We start from the raw sequence: 13,254 nt of genomic DNA, 5'->3' as shown, positions 1-13,254 counted from the left end.
TTCTACTGCATGCCAGCCATTGAGCTACCCATTAACCAAGAATAGAAAAGATGCAGGAAATCATGCCGTTCTATCACAGTGCAGGATGCTATGGAGCCTGGGCTGAGGTGGGGAAGGTATTTCTAAACTTCATTTGTAAGCTGAATCTTAATGCCAAGAAGATGTGAGGCGATGGTGAGGGCCTGGAAAAGGGAGTGTGGAGGTTTAGAGTGGCCAGTAAGGGTTGGGGAATGATATTAAAAATGTTCTTAAGTTGGCCAGGCGCGGTGCCTCATGCCTGTAATCCCAACACTTTGGGAGGCCAAGGCAGGCAGATCACCTGAGTTCAGGAGTTTGAGACCAAACTGGCCAACATGGCAAAACCCTGACTCTACTAAAAAAAAAAAAATACTGGGCCAGGCACAATGGCTTACGCCTATAATTCCAGCATTTGGGAGGCTGAGGCGAGTGGATCACCTGAGGTTGGGAGTTCAAGACCAGCCTGACCAACATGGAGAAACGCCATCTCTACTAAAAATACAAAATTAGCTGGGCATGGTGGCACATGCCTGTAATCCCAGCTACTTGGGAGGCTGAGGCAGGAGAATCACTTGAACCCAGGAGGCAGATGCTGTGGAGAGTCAAAATCACGCCATTGAACTCCAGGCTGGGTGAGAGTGAGACTCCATTTCAAAAAAAAAAAAAAAGGTTCATAAGCTAATTAAGACTATTTCAACTGGCTACATGCACCTGTGCTCAGAATATTCTGCAATCCTGGTCAGTGTCTGCCATTCAACCACTAACAAATATCTGAGGTCTTTCTGGGTGCAAACACTTAGCCAGCAGTTTACAGACTTGAGTGGGCAGCAGAGTTACCCAGACAGCTCAAGAAAACCCAGATTGCTGGGCTGTACCCCCAGAGTTTCTCATTCAGTCGGTCTAACATGGAACATGAGAATGTGTTTCTAACCGGTTCTCGGGTGAAGCTGATATGCTGGTCTGGAACCACATTGAAGAACCGTTGTACAAGGGCCAAAACCTTGGAGGGCCTGGTGGCCAGTGAAGAGGCCAAAGAAAACCCCAAGGTCCTCCACCGGCTGCTGGTAAATGTTTTATATCAGCAACAGAAATAAGCCACTTATGTTTGTTTTGAAACTCCTTGAGCTATTAAGACACCTCTTAATATTCCTGTCCAGAAAAAGTCATTGTCTACTGGGAAGAAGTCTATCTTCTTAGGCATGACCAGTTTTTCCAGGGGACATTTTTCTCAGAGACAAACAAGAAGTGGTTTACGTCCAAAAAATCTGGTCCTCAGAATAAATGAATTGAGCAGTAACTCTGTAACTATAGAGAAAGTTATCAAATATATTACGGGGACTATAATGGCTGCCATTAGAACTGCCCGGTCAGTGGAACTTGAATATAATGAGAGATGTCTAATGTGATTATTACTAACTCTATGAGATGGCTTCTAATTTATTCTCATTTTGCCAATGAAGAAATGAAGGCTCAAAAAGACGTAAGTAACTTTGACCAAGGTCACAGAACCAGCAAGTGACAAAGGTATGCAAAGCTGAAGCAGTGGTCTAGGGGAATAGTGGTGGGTAAGACCTCCCTAGAGGGCTGAAGTGAGGATTCCACGAGAGGAGGTATTTGCTCTTCCTCAAAACCACCTCCCTGTACTTCCTGGAGATGAAGTAGGGAAAGTTTCCTGGGGTGCAGGAGCCCAGGGACCCTTCCTCTCCCGAGCAGATCAGTGCAGGGGAGTCCTGGCTCAGTTCCACTGAGAAACAGGGAGGGCAGTTTCCTCTGATCCTGCCGTGGCCATGAAAATTCAAATTCCATACATTCTAACGAAAGAGAAGTCCCTTCGGTCTTCTGGAATCCGCTTAGACTGGCTGCTTCCCCGTGTTTGCCTGCTTTCTTCTTGAGACAGGGTCTCACTCTGTCACCCAGGCTGGAGTGCAATGATGTAAACACGGCTCACTGCAGCCTTGACCTCCTGGGATCAAGCGACTCCCACTTTAGCCTCTGGTGTACCTGGGACTACAGGTGTGGACCACCATGCCCAGCTCATTTTTTGAATGTTTGTAGAGATGGGCAAGAAAGTGAGATCCCATCTTACTTTCAAAGTGGGATCTCACTTTCTTGCCCAGGCTGGTCTCAAACTCCTGGGCTCAAATAATCCTCCTGTATCAGATTCCCAAAGTGCTGGGATTACAGGTGTGAGCTGCCATACCTGGCCTCCTGTGCCTTATCTTTTAATGAACAAGAAAAACCCACAGGATTTTGCTACTGGTCAGGCTTTGGTCAGCAAAAGAAAAGAACATGATATATGGTCCTCATAATCACAGTCCTCATAAACACAGGTAGACAGTGTTGGCTCATGAGACCATTTCCTTTAGCTCTCTTAGCATAGGGAGGACGAAGTTACTTCATTTGTCTTCAGTTTCCTCATCTGCAAAACAGGGATAATTGAGTACCCTCTCCTAGGTTATTATAAGGAGTCAATGAGTCAGTATATTAGTTGGTTGGTATGAGTGGGGTCAAGCCAGCATCATCATCTGGGGACCTGCAGGAAATGCACATTCTTGGGCCCCACCCAGATCCACTGACTCAAACTGAGTATTTAACAAGCCCTCCAGGTGGTTCTGATGTTTCCTCAAGTTTGACAACCACTGCGCTTGAAAGTAAGCTCCATGAGGACAGGAGTTTTGTTGGTTTATTCCCTGCTGAACCCCCAGTGCCCAAACAATGCCTGACGTATTACAGGTACACTATCCAATAAGTATTTGTTAAATGACTGAATGTGTCCAGATGAGACAGGAGAGGAAGAAAACAGACTCAGAGAGCCTGGTATTTCTACTATATTTGCACAGCTCCATGACTAGCTGTGCCTCTAACTAATTTGTAGTAAATTCTGTGAGTTGGAGACTCTATTGTGTATCACCCTAGCATTCCCAGCAATTAGCCTACCTCACCACAATAGGCTCTTGATAACATCCTACTAAAGGCCCCAAGGTCTCCCGGCTTCAAATCTAGGTTTGCACCACCACTGTCAACAGATGTCACCAGGTCTGTCCCTCCACCTTCCTAAAAGAGCTCTAGAGAACACCAAATCCCCAGTCATAATGCGATTTATCTATTTAACTATTTCCCAGTCTCATCACCTGTGTGCACACCCCACTGCAGCAGGGACTTTGCTCTGATCCTCCGCTCTGGCAACAGAGTCTGAGCACAGTAGGCACTCCATAAATACCTGCTGAGTGAATGTCCAACCCCCCACTGGGTGGGACGTGATAAATGCCAATGCCCTTCCTGCAACACCACCATGCTCAAATCAGCAGGTCCTCAAACAGCTCTCAAACAGCGCAAAAGGGAAGACTGAGTGAGGGGACAAGATATCAAAGCAGTTACAAATGAGTTCCAGAGACCTCCAGTTCCTGCATCAGCCTTTTTAGCTCTGCCATGACAACTGCAATTCATTACCCTGATTCACACACAACCCTGGTGCCAGCTCACTGGCAAGAGTTGCTTCAGTCCAGAAATTCCAAAGAAGGGCTTGCCTCCGATAAGACTGGGGGAGGAGGGGAGTTTATTGATTCATACAATGAGTGCTGCCAAGGTGGTTTGCGAGCTCTAATGTCAACGTGGCTCAGGTGAGCCATGGCCCACCAGGAAGAGACTAGAGTTGGCAAGGGAGAAACAAGGGTTTTAGTTCCTCTGCCATTACCAATGCATAGGAGGGTAGGTTGAGCTAACTGGAAGGCATGATGTGCACTAAGCATTGTTTTAAGACTTTCTATATTGGAGGTCATATCCTCACCATGACTCTCAGGGGTAGGTAGGTTGTACTTTTTTTTTTTTGAGACGGAGTCTCGCTCTGTCGCCCAGGTTGGAGTGCAGTGGTGCGATCTCAGCTCACTGCAAGCTCCGCCTCCCGAGTTCATGCCATTCTCCTGCCTCAGCTTCCTGAGTAGCTGGGACACAGGCGCCCGCCACCATGCCCGGCTAATTTTTTTTTTTTTTTTGTATTTTTAGTAGAAATGGGGTTTCACTGTGTTAGCCAAGATGGTCTCGATCTCCTGACCTTGTGATCCGCCCGTCTCGGCCTCCCAAAGTGCTGGGATTACAGGCGTGAGCCACCGCGCCTGGCCAGGTTCTACCCTTATCCTTGTTTTACAGCTGAGAAGGAACTGGTTCAAGGTCACTTACTTTTTTTTTTTTTGAGACGAAGTTTCGCTCTTGTTGCCAGGCTGGATAGCAATGGCACAATCTCGACTCACTGCAACCTCTGCCTCCCGGGTTCAAGCGACTCTCCTGCCTCAGCCTCCTGAGCAGCCGGGATTACAGGTGCCTGCTACCACGCCCAGCTAATTTTTTTGTATATTTAGTAGAGATGGTGTTTCACCATGTTGACCAGGGTGGTCTTGAACTTCTGACCTCAGGCAATCCACCCACCTTGGCCTCCCAAAGTGCTGGGATTACAGGCATCAGCCACCGTGCCCGGCCCCACTTACTATTTTAAAGTGACAAAGCCAGACTTGACTCAGTGTCCTCTAATGATCTTTGTGGAGAGCTTATCTACTACAGGGAATCGTGAATCATGTGGTGTGCAATCCCATGTTTGGGTGGAACCACTCACACACATACATTTTTTTTTTCCATGGTGAAAACATGAGCTTGTCACTTGAGTTGTCTCTCGGCCTCAGTTTCCCCATTTGCAAAATGCCAGAAAAACATGATGGCAATAGTGTTTGGCATGTGACAGACACTGGATAAGGATCTTTAAAGACAATCATGATTATTAATCACCATTATCACCAGGTGCCAGTTATTGTTCTCACTGTTAGTGATACAAAGTCAAACAATGCACTTGTAAGAAATTCCTGGAATACACAGTGAAATGCTCACAGCGCGACTCTCCAAGAAAAACCACGACAGATGTAGGACTGGAAGGCTGTCCCAGGGTCATCTCATCCTAGCAGCCACCTGATGCCTGCATCTTGACATTTCATCCTTCCAAGTCTGTTACCTGTCAGTGGATCCCAGGGGCTGCCCCAGGGACGAATCCAACAAGTAACCGCCACTGGGGAGGGAGGAAGCCATTGTGGGGGCTGCTACCAAAACAGGCCCGGGCAACAGCAGGCAGCCGACTGGGGAAAGTCAGCAGCTGCAGTTGGCCTGGTGTCCTCGCTGCCAGAGAATGATGAATGGAGCAAGAGAAGAAAAAAAAAGCCAACAAAGGTGTCCCTAATCTTGATGCAGCTTCAATTTTTTTTTTTTTTCTGGCTGACCATTGAGTGAGAACTTAAGCCTCCATCCCTTTTCTTTGGCAGACATTTGAAACTGAAAGATCCCATTTCTTCCCAACAGAGAGATGTCATGGGTAGAAGCATTGAGCAGGCAATTGGCAAGGGGTGGGGGGTGGGGAGAATGGACATGTGACCCACCACACTAGTCCTTTTTCTTCCCCTCCTCCTCACTCTCTGCTCCACCCCCTCTTCCCCATGCCACATCTTTAGAGAATATTCTCCCCCACACAACAGTGAACGCCTGCCCCCTCCTCCCGCCACCCCATTATTATTATTATTTTTTTTTGCTGCTCAGGAACTAAAGGCTAAATGGCCTGCTGGGGAAGGTTTAATAACAAAATGTCACTGTATCCTGTTTCTTAGTTTTCTCTTTCTTTATCTCACTCAGAAACCGATTCGAGGCAGCAGCAACTGAGCCTTTCGCTGTTCTACCTAAAGGTGTGCAGCTGGCTGGCCATCTCCATGCTGGGAGAGGCAAGACGGGAGTTTTTTGCCCAGATCCAGCCCTCAGCTCTGTCCAAGTGGAAGTGCTTCCCGTAGCAAGTAGCCAGGAGCTGGTGATAGGGATGTCACCAGGCCACTTCTCCAAGTGAAGTGGATTCCTCTTATCCAGGGCCCCTTGCTGAACCGGAGGCTGCAGAGCCTCATCACCTAGCACTACATGTGACTGGAGAGAGCTCCTGATACACGTCATGGACAGCCGCCTGACATTAGGTCGGCATTCCCTGCAAATGCCACTGAAGCCTGATCAAGCCTTCTGTCACTGAGGGAACCGTGCAGCAAGACAGTGGCCACCTTTGACTCCCCTATTCTAGCCTTGTTTCTCCTTATATGCACCTGAACTTGGCATGCCAACCTTCCAGGTAACTAAGGCAACCTGATTCTCTTCCCTTCAAAAGGGCAGTGTTTTTCTCACAGCAATCTGGGACCCCAGGGAATTGGAAAATTGGGTCAGTTTGGCTAAGCCCTCTCCCCAGGAGGGGGAGGGATGGCGACAGAGAGGAACAGCCTTGGCTACTCATTCCCTGGCTGTTGGGAGCATTTACCCAAGCGACTTGGAAAGGACTGTGAACTCCCTATACACACTGCATCCTTCAGAGTCCCTCTGCCTGCATCTCTCTTCTCCCATCCCCAAAGCTCTGGTTAGCCAGCTGCTCCCAGAAGGTGGAGTTTATACCAAACTCCTAAGCTCCCAAGCTGCCATGAGGATCTCACTGGCTTCTCTGGTTAAGGCTCCCTAGCAAAGTCTCTCCCTGAGATCCACATCAGGTTCAGCTGTTTTAAGAACAAATGGTAACTCTCAAGCCCAGCTGTCAACAGGGCACTCTGGGGCCCTGAGATGGATTAATAAGCCAGCACAGAGCCAGACCAGGCTACAGCTAGTATGAGTGTAGATGCCAGTATCCAGCTAGGTGGGCTCCAGTCCTGGATGCAACACCTGTTGGTGATCTTGAGCAAGTTACTTAACCCTTTTTTTTTTTTTTTTTTTTTTTTTTTTTTTGAGACAGCGTTTCACCCTTGTGGCCCAGGCTAGAGTGCAGTGGTGCGATCTCAGCTCACTGCAACCTCCGCCTCCCGGGTTCAAGCGATTCTCCTGTCTCAGCCTCCTGAGTAGCCTGATTACAGGCATGTGCCACCACGCCCGGCTAATATTTTGTATTTTTTTTTTTTTTTTCTGAGACGGAGTCTCACTCTGTCGCCCAGGCTGGAGTGCAGTGGCTGGATCTCAGCTCACTGCAAGCTCCACCTCCTGGGTTCACGCCATTCTCCTGCCTCAGCCTCCTGAGTAGCTGGGACTACAGGCGCCCGCCACCTCGCCCGGCTAGTTTTTTGTATTTTTTTTAGTAGAGACGGGGTTTCACCGGGTTAGCCAGGATGGTCTCGATCTCCTGACCTTGTGATCCACCCATCTCGGCCTCCCAAAGTGCTGGGATTACAGGCTTGAGCCACCGCGCCCGGCCATATTTTGTATTTTTAGTAGAGACGGGGTTTCACCATGTTGGCCAGGCTGGTCTTGAACTCCTGACCTCAGGTGATCCACCCACCTCAGCCTCCCAAAGTGCTAGAATTACAAGGGTGAGCCACCGCACCTGGCTGGTTACTTAACCTTTCTAAATTTCAGCTCCCTCATCTGACGTACTTACCCCATATAGCTGTTGAAAAGATAAAATGAGGTCACAATATAGAATGCTTAGCTCAGTGGGCAGCAGAGAGTAAACACTCAATAGACGTTGGTATTGACTATTATTTTATTCCTCTCTGGGTTACCAAATCTCTTACTTCTCCCTATTATCAATCCTAGTGTTTTTAAACCTCATTTCTTTCTTAATAATTGACATAGGATGTTCCCAAGCATGGTAGACTCCCATGGAATACGTAGATCTTAAACTCAAGCCTTGGAAAGAGATAAAAAGCCCTCTAATAACTTGTATATAAGTATTAGTATTATATGTCTACAGGTATTAGTGGATCATTCAGAGCAGAAGCATGGAGAATAGAGAGGTTCTGGGTAATTTCCCTGGCAGACTGGTTTTAACTCTCATTTAAGAAACCTTGTTGGGTGGGGCACAGTGGCTCATGCCTGTAATCCTAGCACTTTGGGAGGCTGAGGCAGGCAGATAATTTGACGTCAGGAGTTCGAGACGAGCCTGGCCAACATGGTGAAACCCTATCTCTACTAAAAATACAAAAATTAGCTGGGCGAGGTGGCATGCACCTGTAATCCCAGCTACTTGGGAGGCTGAGGCACAAGAATTGCTTGAACCTGGGAAGTAGAGGTTGCAAAGAGCTGAGATTGCACCACTGCACTCCAACCTGAGTGACTGAGCAAGACTCAGTCTCAAAAAATAAAAAAAAAAAGCTTGTTGGAATATGACATTAGACTGACAATAACTCTAAATCCATTTTAATTGACTATAAAAATAGGAATTCACTTGCAATCACTGGAACTGTAATCATTTGACATATAGCAAATTCCTATAACACAACTCACAAATGATTGTGACACACCATGAATGCAACTTCCTGGTCTATACAATCAAAACGGATTATGGAGAATAAGGCAGCCATACACATAAAATATGTGTGATTATCATTGATGAGAAGGACATAGATCTAATTTTTAGTAAAAAATGTGTGTAAGAGAAAGAGAAAAAGAAACTTTTACTAGACTCAACGTTGGCATTTATATTCTGTGTGACCTTGGGCAAGTCACTTGTCTCTGGTTCTCAATTTCTTTCTTTTTTTTTTTTTTTGAGATGGAGTTTTGCTCTTGCTGCCCAGGCTAGAGTGCAATAGCACGATCTCAGCTCACTGCAACCTCCACCTCCCAGGTTCAAGTGATTCTCCTGCCTCAGCCTCCCAAGTAGCTGGGATTATAGGCATCCACCACCACGCCCGGCTAATTTTGTACTTTTAGTAGAGACTGGGTTTCTCTGTACTGGTCAGGCTGGTCTCGAAACTCCCTACCTCAGGTGATCTGCCCACCTCAGCCTCCCAAAGTGCTGGGATTACAGTCGTGAGCCACCGCACCTGGCTGGCTCTCAATTTCATCAGTGAAATGAGAGGCCTGGATTTCACGAACAGAAAGGTCCACTCCAGCTGCAAAATTGGGTAGATATGCAGCCTCCATTTGATGCTGGTGTTTCACAGGTACTTGCTAGTAAAAGTTACAGGAACTGGCATTCCTGAGTGTCCCCTGCACGTCAGACTTAATGCTTGCTGCCCTACCTACCTTCACTTACTTATCACCCATAACTACCCTTGATGGTTAATGGACATCTCCCCATTCATTACAAGACAAACCCAAGGTTCAGGGAGATTATGTCAATTACCAAGGTAACCCAGGTAGCAAGTGGCAGATCCAAGATTCCAGGAGCCAAAGATTCACTTACCCACATTTGCCCTCTAGGTGCCCATGACCTGGCCACACCAGAATGGTCACAAGTAAGTGAAATCATGCCTGTCTTAGCTCCATTTCCCAAGGCCAAATTCCTTAGGCACTGGAGCAGCGGTCTTGATTCTGCAGGTAACTCAGCAGGAAGTAAAATGAGACAGTGGTTAGAAATGTGTGTTCTGGCGTGAGCCTGCCTAGTATTCACATCTCAGCTCCACAAAGGTTGAGGGGCTTTACCAAGCCTCCCTGAGCATTGGGTAATTCAGGTAGGTAATAGTTGTACCTAGTCCCAGGGTTGTTAGGAGGATTTAAAGAGAGAGCCCACATAAAGCTGTCAGCAGACTGCCTGAATATAGTAAATACCCAATCATTATTTGCTACCTAGCTAAATAGGAGGGCTTTTGATGGTGGCAAGCAATTTCCAAGCTTATCTATGGCAGGAGTTATGAACCTGGGGTCCAGGAGGTCCCTGAAATTATTTAAAAACCTTTTCTCTAGGAAGAGTTCTGAACCTTTATCAGTCTCATAAGGGTCTGTGACCTGACGGAGGTTAAGACTTTTTGACTGCTGTAGACCTGACTTCCTACCATATATATTATTTCTCAAATAACAGGGTTAGCAAAAGATCCTCAAGTCATGGGAGAAATTGCTGGATCCTCTCTGCATGGCCTCTCCAGGCATGTGTGCCTCTGGTATTTATCACACAGTCCCAGAAACTGCCCAGAATTCCCAGGTGGTTCCTATGAGAAGGTCTGAATACAAATCGCACAAAAAGAAGGAATCAGGCTGCAGGAACCTTCTCTGGGAGGGCCAGCCCCAAAGATCTATTCTTCCTCCGAGAACAATCGGTGCATTTGTTTTGCATACCACGAAGTGAAATACACAGGACACTGGCCCCTTTTCTGGGAGCTCACAAAAGCACCCGGAGTTACTCTGCAAAAGGAGCATGGCTCCAAGGTGCTGTTCAGACCTGATCCACAGCACCTGATTCCAGAAGGGCCTGTCACCTTCCCAGTCTGGCCTTGACTCAGGAAAAGCCTGTGGTGCTGCTGGAGCCTTTGGCCCAGTGGGCAGGACCCAAGCTGTCCACTGGACCCTCTCCGGTTGTTGGGACAACCATCCTCAGGAATTTCGGCCTCCCAGTCTTCCCCTGGGTGAGAAGGGGAGAGAGTTGGCAAGGCTGGCTGCTTGGCTGCTCTTCCAACCCCCTGGTGAAAGGGGAAGCTGAAAACTGGATTCCCTACCCCCAGCAGCTCCTGGCCGGCCAGCACACAAAACAGCTCAGCCCCAGAGGGAGGAATGTGCCAAGACATTCTTTAGGGTTGGTAACCAGAGACGCTATTTTGTCCTTGGTGGCTAAGAAATCACTTTTCTGACCGCAGGACCATTTGACTTACTTCTTTTAAATTCAAGGGAATGGGTGGGCATCTCCATGATTCAGGTAAGGAAAAATCCAAGGCAAATAAACACGCACGCACACACACACACGGAGTGGAATTTTTAGTGCAATTTTTTGTCTCACAGAATTAATTAATTGCAGGGATATAACTACCTTGGCAGAATTTTTTCTCCCTAACCCACCACCCCCAAAATAAGTTTGGTTCTTTTCAGCTTTGTTAAATTTCTTCTTCCTTTTTCTCATAGCCAATCCCTGTTCCCCCTTCTCCTCTCATGGAGTCTGGAGACGTAAGAGAGGCAGAAGGGTTTGAAATAATATCTAAGAGCTGGCAGGCCCGTGAAGACCATCTAACCAACCCACTTCTCAAGCACTCAAACCTCAGAGAGGTCAAGCGATTTGCCCAAGGCCACACAGACAGGACTAAAAGGCAAAAATGGGGTATGCCAGAGGGAAATTCCAGAAAACCACAAGTGGATATCCTCCAATTAGCCCTTTTCCAAAATGTACAAAGCTGTACGTTGTTTTTCCAAAACGAGCACAATAGTGACCCCCAGAGTTGACCTGAGACCCCCCTCAGGATCCCAAGTTCAGGGGCCCAACACCAGCCCAGTGCAGGTGGGATGACAAGGAGGTACAGAGATGAAGCTTCGAAACCAGTGACACAAGGCCAAGTGTGGTGGCTCACACCTGTAATCCTAGCACTTTGGGAGGCTGAGGTGGGCGGATTGCCTGAGCTCAGGAGTTCAAGACCAGCCTGGGCAACACGGTGAAACCCTGTCTCTACTAAAATACAAAAAATTGGCTGGACGTGGTGGCATGCGCCAGTAGTCCCAGCTACTGGGGAGGTTGAGGCAGGAGAATTGCTTGAACCCAGGAGGCGGAGGTTGCAGTGAGTCAAGATCTTGCCACTGCACTCCAGCCTGGGCGACAGAGAGAGACTCTGTCTCCAAAAAACAAAAACAAACAAACTAAAAAACAAAAGCAAACAAACAAAAAAACCAGTGACACAAGATGAAGAAGGTGAGCTGCTCACCTAAGTGCCACTGTGTTTCTGCCTCCTCTCCATGGCTTGTCAATCTGCTTAAAAACAAAGGCTGGGCAAGCAAGGCATTGGGGCCTTAGGCTGGCCACAGTACCTAGCTAAAATATACTAACACTGTTTGTTTTTTTGTTTTTGTTTTTGCCTATCTTTTTTGTTTCCCCTTTATGACAATAGATATAGCTAGTTTCCCATTTGTGAAAATAGTACACAAATTTTTAAAGTGAGTTGATCTAAAGTCAAGGAGTAAGTAAGCAATAGCACAGGTGGATAGAGCAAAAAAAATCATGGAGGTGGTCCATGTAACACTAAAATTTGGGAGACTGTGCTCTAGCCAATCAGTTCTTGATAGAAGCTACTTGCTTGCCCTTTTCCAAGGGTAAAGAATTACTGTTGAAAGGAGTCTCCTATTGCTGTATTAGAAGTCCCCAGATGCATGATTATCCGTGTTGGCAGTGGCGGTCCTTTCCCTCCAACAGGACGTCCAATTGCTAACAGCACACAGGCCTCAGTAAACTACAGGGACCTAAAGTGGGGCAGGTCACATACGCTTGAACTTGTGTCTGCTCTGAGAAAAGGACAAGAGAAAAGATGCTGCCAAGTGCACCAACACAGTAACAGAGCCGGCAACTGACCTGAGTAGGGGCAGGGAAGCAGCGTGTCAGGGTGACAAGTTTGAAGGTTAGCACTTCAGAGCTGGTGAAGAACTGGTATGCAGAATGGCAGAAAAATAAAAATATTTGAGCAAATCACACCTCTGGGCTTCAAATTTTCTCTTATGTTTCAAATGGGAGTTGGGCTCTGATCTACATCCCTTCCAACTTTTAAGCATCCCAATATTCCCTTCCAAGCAAACCTTTTAAATTCAGGGAAATGGTGGGCCTCCCACATCTGACAAACAGGGAAACTGAGGCTCAGAGGTTGAGGTAGCTTACCTAAGAGATGTTCTCTAGCACTAAATATTTACCTTCCAGATTACATTCATGAGACATTCAGCATGGTGCTGAGTGTAGAGGAGACATCCAGGAAGTGCTGAATGAATGAATGAATGAATGAATGAACGAACGAATGTAAGTGCTCCCAGAAGATACCGAGAATCTCAACTCTCATTTTCTTTCTGCTTATTTTCTTTAACTCACATCTTGCTACATACACTTCTGGGACACCTCCACCCCAACCACACAAGATGAAGAGTCCAAGAAATTCACCTTGGTTGCTTTACAGGGACCTGACCCCCAAGGTCACAGACACGTTTAAAGTCCACATTCCCCAAGACACTGCCCACAGACCGTGTCAGCAACACCGTGGTCCGGGGACTCCAGGACACACATGGAGAGGGTGTATGCATCTGTACGTGTAGCATGTGAGCAAAGAAATGCCAACCAACCAGGAGAAAGTCTGGAGAGGTAAGAGCCACACAGAGCCATCTCAGGCTCCACCTGCCTCTGCACATCATCTCAACCTACAGCGGCCTGGTACCCACCAAGGTCAGGTCCCGCTGGTGCAGGGCTGAGGAGCCTCGCCGCCCCCTCCCCCGACCAGGGAAGAAAGGGAGGAGAAAGAGGCGAGGGGCAGGGCTTTCCGGGGCCTCTCACCTCCATCTCCATCCTAACAGCTTCCAAGTTGC

At 47.4% G+C, this 13,254-nt stretch overlaps 1 protein-coding gene across 4 annotated transcripts in view; it reads right to left on the bottom strand.

Moving 5' to 3' along the window:
• Positions 1-13,254, bottom strand: part of WWC1 (WW and C2 domain containing 1) — a 175,808-nt gene that overhangs the window by 161,699 nt on the left and 855 nt on the right. The window lies entirely within an intron of this gene.

This window comes from Macaca fascicularis, chromosome 6 (genome assembly GCF_037993035.2).
Source record: "Macaca fascicularis isolate 582-1 chromosome 6, T2T-MFA8v1.1".
Lineage (NCBI taxonomy): Eukaryota > Metazoa > Chordata > Mammalia > Primates > Cercopithecidae > Macaca > Macaca fascicularis.
Note: the sequence above shows the minus strand (reverse complement) of the source record. Positions and strands in the feature narration are given on the sequence as shown.